We start from the raw sequence: 7650 nt of genomic DNA on the forward strand, positions 1-7650 counted from the left end.
GGGCCTGCTCCCGCTCTTCTTTCGCATGAGTGACCAGTGCCAGCTCGTGGCCAAGGTACAGATTTCAAAGCTCAGCACTGATGTGGGGAAGGCACCCTCATCTGTTTGGGCGAGGGCCTGTTGCAGCTTCCCAGGTGTGGGATCACCCCGGGAACAAAGCCAAGAGGAGGGGGACACCAGGTCTCCTTGCCCAGGCTGTGGTGCCATCTCCCAGCTTCTGGTGCTCTGCAGGCCTCCAGGGAAGCCCTCCTTGCTGCAGCAGAGCTCCTCAGGTGGAAGAAGCTCAGACACCTGGTACAGACCCAGCAGACATGGAGGATTGGCGAGTGCTTGGTGAGGACAACCCTCAAACCCCAGGGCCCGGGTTGGACGAGGGCTGCCCCCCGCGTCGGGGCCGGGGGCTCTGCAGCTCCACCTCGCCTTCCCTGCTCCAGCCCAGAGCCCACAGCCTGGAGCCGCATCCTTGGTCCCTGTCCTCCAGCACAGAGCCCCCACGGGCTCTTCTCCACGCGCTCTCCCCTCCCTGCACCCGGCGGGAGGGAGGGCTCTGGGAAACTGGGGAGGGACTGGGACATGCCCATAGCCCCGTGCTCTCTCCAGCTGGTGCAGGACAGGAAAAGGGCCGAGGACTACGTGACTCAGAGCCTGCTGTACCTGAAGGACGACCAGGTCACCTTGCGAGAGGCGGCCGTCAGGTTCCTCGGTGAGCCACAGCCCCCGGGGTCCCTCTTCTGGCAGCCCGGCCCCAGCCCCCGCCGCTGCGCTGGCAGCAGGAGCAGCCCTGGGGCTGCCAGAGCCCCGGCTGCCCCGTGCAGGGCCTTGGCCTCCCTCTCCCAGCCCTGCCCACGGGTGGCCTTGGTGGCCGCCTTGCCCGGTCCCCCCCGCCTCGGCTACTGGCCTGCCCTGGGCTCAGCCCTGCGGAGGGGCAGGAGGGCGTGCAGCCGAGCCGGCGGGGCCGGGGGCTGCGCTGCTGGGAGCGTGCTGGGCAGCGGGCGCTCAGACGACGCTCTGTGCCCAGGGCTTGCTGCGCGGCCCCTCAGGGACCAAAGCCAGGAGAAGCTGGCCGAGATCTGCACCGGTGAGTCGGGAGCACGGGCTGGAGGGGATGCCGGGAGGTCTCTGCACACACAGGGGCTCATCTCGGCTCTGTTCCTTTCGCTCCCAGCCCTGCAGCCCCTGCAGAATGACAGAGAACCCTCCATCTGTTCCCTGACCGCTCAGACCGTCTGCATCCTGAGCTCGCAAACGCAGCAGCAGACACCAGGATGCACCCTGCGAGCGCTGTGCTGCTGGTGCTGCTAAGCCAGGCTGAGGGGCGACTTCCCTCGGGGAAACGGCTGCAATTTAATAAAGCTGGGACAAGCCCAACCCCACGGTGTCCTTGCGCTGTGCAGCACCCACAGCGTGCTGAGCAGAGAGTGTCACTGCCGGCCTGTCCCGCTGCCTGCAGGACAGCTGCCCCTCGGCACAGCCTGGCCCCAGGCTTGTTTTACACGGGTTCCCCTCGGGGAGGCTTTCCCCAGTACAAGCCACCTTCGGTCACCCCTGGGGAAGTCTCTTCTTTCGGGAGGCAGAGGGCAAAGGGCAAATGGCAGCCCGCTTTAGGTGCTGGTTCCGAAAGTCTCTTGGGCCAGAAACAGTTACCAGCAAGGTATTGCCCAAAGTTAATGGGAGATGCCTCTTGTAGTTTATTTTTTCAATTTACCACACTACCTTCATTTTACAGGTCATATTTATTTGATAGGAGTGCTGAAGAAGTGTAACTTGTTTAAAGAGTGTTTTCTCTGACCTGAACAGAAGTTTCTACAGATGAATGTGCTGTGCCTTTGTTTATGACAAAATGTTTATGACTATGGCTTCAGTTTTTTCAAACATCCTTATTTGGTCAGGGAGAAAGTTTTCTCCTAGATTTGACCTGAGATTTCTCCCCAGACTGCAATTTCAGTTGTCATTCTGTGCTGCTTGCTTAACATTTGTGCCTTTTCAGCTGAATAAGATACCTTATACCTTGCAATTGTCATAAAACCATTGTATGTAAATTAAGTGCCAGTGCAATTAAATACCGTCAGCACCTTTGCCTCTCAGAGGAGGAGGTGGCTATGATTTCAGGTGCTACTTGGTTAATAGTTAGGGTGACTTCTTCCCGAGTACCAAGAAGAGCAGACCCATCTCCATTTCCCGGGATCACAGGGGTGCAGGGACTTGCCTCTTGGCCGAGCGAGAGAAACAGAACCCGGGAGTGTGGACTGGGATCCAAACCCCGCACCCGTTAGCCAGCGCTGATTCTCAGGGTGAGGGTGAGGGACTGGGACTGGCGCTGCTCTCGGCAGTGACTGGCCCCACAGACACCGCTCTCAGCTTGTCAGTCCCGCCGGCAGTCCCTGAGCTCAGCAGGGACAGATCCTCTGGTGCCAGCCTGGGCAGCTCTTCTGCTTCCAGCATCTCAAGGGGGGCTGCAAAGAAGAGGGAGACTCCCTTGTTACAAGGAGTCCCAGGGGAAAGCCAAGGGCAGTGGGCACGAGTTACTGCTGGGGACATTCCAGCTGGACACAAGAGGAACATGTTTCACCACGAGACAATCAGCCGCTGGAATAATCTCCCCAGGGCAGTGGTGGATCCCCCAACAGCGGACACTTTTAAGATTCAGCTGGACAGGGTGCTGGGCCACCTTGTCTAGGCCGGCCTTTGCCAAGGAAGGTTGGACCAGCTGATCCTCGAGGTCCCTTCCACCCTGGGATTCTGTGATTCTGGTTCCGCTGTCTGAGATGTGTGTTTTTCAGAAAATGAAAAAGTCATAAAGTAAGGGTTCTAGTTAGACCTGCTGATACCAGAGACGTGAACAATTCCGTTCAGATACAAAGGATACAAGGAGCAGGCTCCTTTGTGTGCACTTTGTAGATAAGATCAGCAGGGCTGCGTGCCGAGCAGCAGCCCAGACTGTGAGCTGTGACCATCAGTGGGTAAAGTGAGTTAAGGTCTGTACTTCAAAACAACCACCCGAGACCCTTCCCCGATTCTGTACGCTTGCGCAGAGGTAGTTTCACAGGCATTAGATTTTAGAATTTATATTAGAAATTAGAGGAATGAAATTATATGAATGCTAGAAATTATATGATTGTTTATTTAGAATTTCTACGAATGTTTTTTTTTTTTTCTGTATATGATGAGTGTGCTTTTGTCCCTGGGTGTGCATGTTAGGAGGAAAGATCTCCCACGCACCCAGCACTGTAATAAAAGCGTTGGATTTTTAAACTCTCATTTGGCTTGGGGAGTTTTCTTGGTTACGATTTTCAGGAATATCCCCGCTCCCTCCAGCTCTCCTTGATTTTCTGAGCTGAGCTGATCTGTCATTTCCATCCTACAAATCCATGTGCTCTGACGAACTTCCCCCCCAGCGCCGCTCAGCACAGAGGTGAACTGCCCGGCGTGCCCCGAGCGGCGACACGGGGCGTAAAATCACACGGGGAAGGGAGGTGACACCCCCGCCTTGCACGAGGACCCTGCACACACCCCCGTTACACGAGGACCCTGCACGCGGCTCCTTGCTCGCCCGCCCCCTTCGCACCGGGCGCCGTGCGCATGCGTGCATCCCGGGGCCGGGACTACAACTCCCGGCATGCCCCGCGCGGGAGGGCGGGGAGCCGCGCGCTGATTGGCTGCGGAGGGGGCGGGGCCGGAGCGCGCGGTGGGACCCGCTCTTTGTCGGAGGTGGAGGAGCAGGGGGGGGGGGGGGCGGAGCTGCGGAGCCCGGGAGTGGGGCTGGGGCTGGGGGGGGCTCCGTGCTTTGGGGGGGCTGTGAGCATCTGGGAAGGGGGCTAAGGGGGCTGCGGCCCCCCGGGGGGCCCGGGAGCGGCGGGTGGGCCCCGGGGGTGCCGGGGAGTGGGGCTGGGGAAAGGCTCGGAGCCCCTCGGGGGGCCGAGGAGTGGGGCGGGGGGGGCTGCGGGCGGCCCCGGGGCTGGGGAGTGGGGCGGGGGGGGCTGGCGGGGGGGGCTGGGAGCCGCCGGCAAGGGCTGGGGGAGCCCCGAGCCCGGGGGGGCTGCGAGCCGGGGGGTCCCGGCCCTTTCCCTGCCCGCCCCAGGCCCCAGCCCGGGGTCCCGGCCGAAGCCCCTCGAGGAGCTGATTTGGCCGCCCCGAGGGACGGCTGGGGGGGCAGCCCCGAGCTGCTCGGCTGGGGCCTCGTTCTTGGGGCAAGAGGCAGCGGGGGCCTGCGCAGCGCTGGGAGCTGGCGCTGAAAATCCCAGCTCGGGGGGGTCGGGGCTGCTTCCCCGCGCCCGGGGCGGCTCCTGCTCCGCCAATTCCAGCCAGGAGCCCCACAGCTTCATCCGGCTGCTTGGGGTTGTGCTCTTCTTCAAACTCCAGTTTCAGAACTCGAGCAAGTGGATTTTTATTGAACAGTTTTTGATGGTTGTGATGACGGCAGCAGGCTTGCAGAGACGAACCTCAGCAATTCAGCAGTCCCAAACCTTCCCTTTGTGCCTTTAATAAAGGAATAATGTGAAAACCAATGAAAACTAAAGGGTGTTCGAGCCGTGCATTTTTTCTCTGCATGGGTGAACAAATTTTGGTTTTCTTGGATTAGTCACTGTGTAAGAATGCAAAGAAGGAGAAACCAAGCAGCAATGATGTCTTTTCTTTATATTTAAGACATGCATAGTGATTAAAAGTGCAGCCGAAAGAAAGGACAAAAGATATCAAGGTTTCCAGGAGGCCCTTTCAAAGCCGCAGTTACAACTCAAGTGTGAGACCTGGCTGGGATTTTACTGCTTTAAACATGGTAATCCTGGTCATCCCCTTCCCCAGCCCAGGTGGCAAGGTGCAAAGAGCAGCAAAAAGACTTATTTCTGTTTTTTCCTGTAGTTCCGCTTCGACTCTAAAGGCACGGCTGCTCTTCATGCAGTGGCGGCAGTGGTGTTTCAGGCAAGGAGGGTGTTTGCTCTCAGCCCTTGGCTTTTGTGAGGAGAAAACCCCTGGTTTTGGTAGAAAGCACGCTTACACCAAGGGAAGCCTGAGCCTCATTGGGCTGAAGATGAAGCTTCACCCTTGTGAAGGTTCTTGAGGGCCTTTGGAGGTTGTTGGTGGCCATGTCCTGGGGCCAAGTGCCATCTGGTGAGTCTTGCAGGGATCGCGTTGCTGTGACAAAAAGTGCAGGGTTTGGATCTTTTTCCCCCAGTTTGGAAATCTGGTTTTGGTCGGTGTTTTTTGTTTTTGTTTTGAGGGGGGTTTTTTGTGTGTGGTTTTTTTTTTTGGTTGGTTTTTATTTGTATGTTTGTTAGAAAGGAAGCACAAGAGCAAAGCAGGAGGATTGTTTTTCTGGTCTGAAACCCTCAGCCCTCTCCCCCTGTAGTAAATACTTCCTGCCTTACGTTGTGTACAATGTCGGTGATGTCACGGGCTGTTTTACCTGGGTAGGGAAAGAAAAGGCTCCTCCAAGTCTGAGTTTTTCGGGCCGAGCCTGGAGGAGGCCCACAGAGGCCTCCTGGACTTGTGTGGGGGCAGTGGGTGATGGCTGGGGGGACGTAAGAGAGCCCTGTACCCCCAGCCCCAACTTTCACCTTCTCATTGCTGAACAGAGACGACATGAGAAAGAGGCAGTGACTGACCGGGGACGAGTGAGCAGTGTCATCAGGATTCACTGTGCGAAGGAGGATTTGGCAGGTGAGTCTCTGCTGAGATGCTGAGAGAGGGGCCACCAGCCCAGCACTTTTTCCCACTCCACAAAGTCCCTACGACGGCCCTTGCTCGGTGTCACCTCACGTTGATATGGGAAAGTGAATACTTAATAAAATATTGTCACCCTGACGAATGAGTCAGCAAGATAATGAGAAACTTCATTATAAGGGACCGTGAAAGATGATAGGAAACTTCTGTTGTAAGAGGCCTTGAAAGATAACAGGATATCCATCTGTTAATTACAGCATCTGCAAGGAGCCATCTGGTTGGAGCCAGTTTTGCGGTTACTGGCTGAAGTAACTCGGCATTCTGGGAGAAAGGTGAAGAGTACACGGTGAAGAAGACTAGGAGCCTTCCTCCAAAAGACCCCGGCTCACAACCTCCGGATGGCAGTACACATGCAGCAAGAGGAGGAGACAGGATAATGAGTTCCCAGAAATAATTATAATAATCACACCTATTCTTAGAAGTAATTGTAATAACCCAGCCTATACTAATGAATATGCATGTTTTTGTATCATAAATGATGCCTGCTTCATGATGTGGGGTGCAAGCTCGGAGGAGCGATACCCCTTGCACCCAGTGCTGCAATAAACATACCTGCTTTATAACTCTTTGTGAGTTGTAAAGTTTGTTTCTGCTCATCAACGTGCAGCAAAACGTGCCATGTTTCTTAAAAAAGCAGCACAACTATTTTCATACTGTTTACTACTATGGCTTTTTAAACAGAGGGAAAAAGCCCCCGCTGAGGCCATGGTGTGAGTTTTCGCCACGGGGCTGGATAATTCAGGGCTTGTTTCCTCGCAGCGGCTGCTCCTGGCTTGGAGAGGTCAGGAGATCAATTTGACAGCTGCAGATGTGGGGCTGTGATTTATCATGGGGCTGATTTGACCTTCTCTTGTCACCTTGTGCCATACAAAGATTTTAAAAATAATTACCTTCTGTTACTGCTTAGTGATCCAGTCTAAGTGTTGTCCAGCCATAGCTGGAATTTGGGAAGAGGTTCAATACTTTCAGGGCACTTTTAAATGGCCCAGAGCCATCACTTGTTGTTGCAAAGCTGGAGTGAAACAGGCTTGGAAAAAGGACAGGTCTGTGACGTTCGGAGATCCAGTGGAAACTAAGAGAAGTTGGTGTTTCCTTCTGGGGTGGCTGCACTGATTTAGCCATGGCATATGCATCAACCCTCCCCGCAATATCGAGAGTGCTGCAAATGCTGTTTTTTTGCAGCCCACTGGACCCTGTCTGTGGGCGTGCGGATGCCGCTGCTGAGGCAGAGCCACTGGCACTACCGACCCCGCAGGCAGAAGCATCAGGAACAGGCCTGGGAGAAGGACTCTGCCCCGACGGAGCAGGGCTACCACTGGAAGTCCCGCTGCGGTGCTCACTAAATTCCTTGGGGCTCCGTGGGTGCTGGGGTCTTCTGCACACAGGTCCATGTGGCTAGCTGGAGAGACTTGCTGTTCTTCCAAGGAAAAGTGATATTATTTAGCAAGACTCCCTTTTTTCAAACTTTTCCCAGTTTGTTTTTTTTTTTTTCTTTACAGCAGTTAAATGCGTAATGGATTTAGGGGTGCCTTCCTTCAAGGGATCCTGGCTCTACAAATGGAAATGGGGGGCAGGAAAGCTGCCCATCCTTGTGCAGAGGCGGAATCGATGCTTCTCATTCTCCGTGGCTCTGTGCAAACCTGGACAGACCCAGGGGAGAGGGGCCAGCCCAATATTTATGGCTGAACTGGTGCTGAGCCGATGCCCACTTTGCATGTGAGCATGTCGGGCCGGATTCAAGTGTGGTAACGGGACCACGCTTTGTCTTCTGCCCCCAGACACCCTGTCCCAGCGGGTGCAGTTCATCCTCAGGACCAAGGAGGACAAGCAGCATGTCCCCCATGGCTTGTTCACCGAGCTGGATGAGATCTGTGTGAAAGAGGGCGGAGATGCCAAGTGGAAGGAAAGGGCAAGGTAAATCTCTGCTGCCGG

At 55.6% G+C, this 7650-nt stretch overlaps 1 long non-coding RNA gene across 1 annotated transcript; it reads left to right on the forward strand.

The window, feature by feature from the left end:
- The first annotated feature begins 4514 nt into the window (after nt 1-4514).
- On the forward strand, nt 4515-6281 carry LOC122153551. The gene is made up of 4 exons (XR_006165456.1): nt 4515-4774; nt 4858-5106; nt 5571-5655; nt 5916-6281. It is a non-coding gene; the product is annotated as an uncharacterized LOC122153551 (long non-coding RNA).
- Nucleotides 6282-7650: the final 1369 nt, after the last annotated feature.

Source organism: Tyto alba, unplaced genomic scaffold (genome assembly GCF_018691265.1).
Source record: "Tyto alba isolate M040663 unplaced genomic scaffold, T.alba_DEE_v4.0 Super-Scaffold_200000100656, whole genome shotgun sequence".
NCBI classification, from domain to species: Eukaryota; Metazoa; Chordata; class Aves; order Strigiformes; family Tytonidae; genus Tyto; species Tyto alba.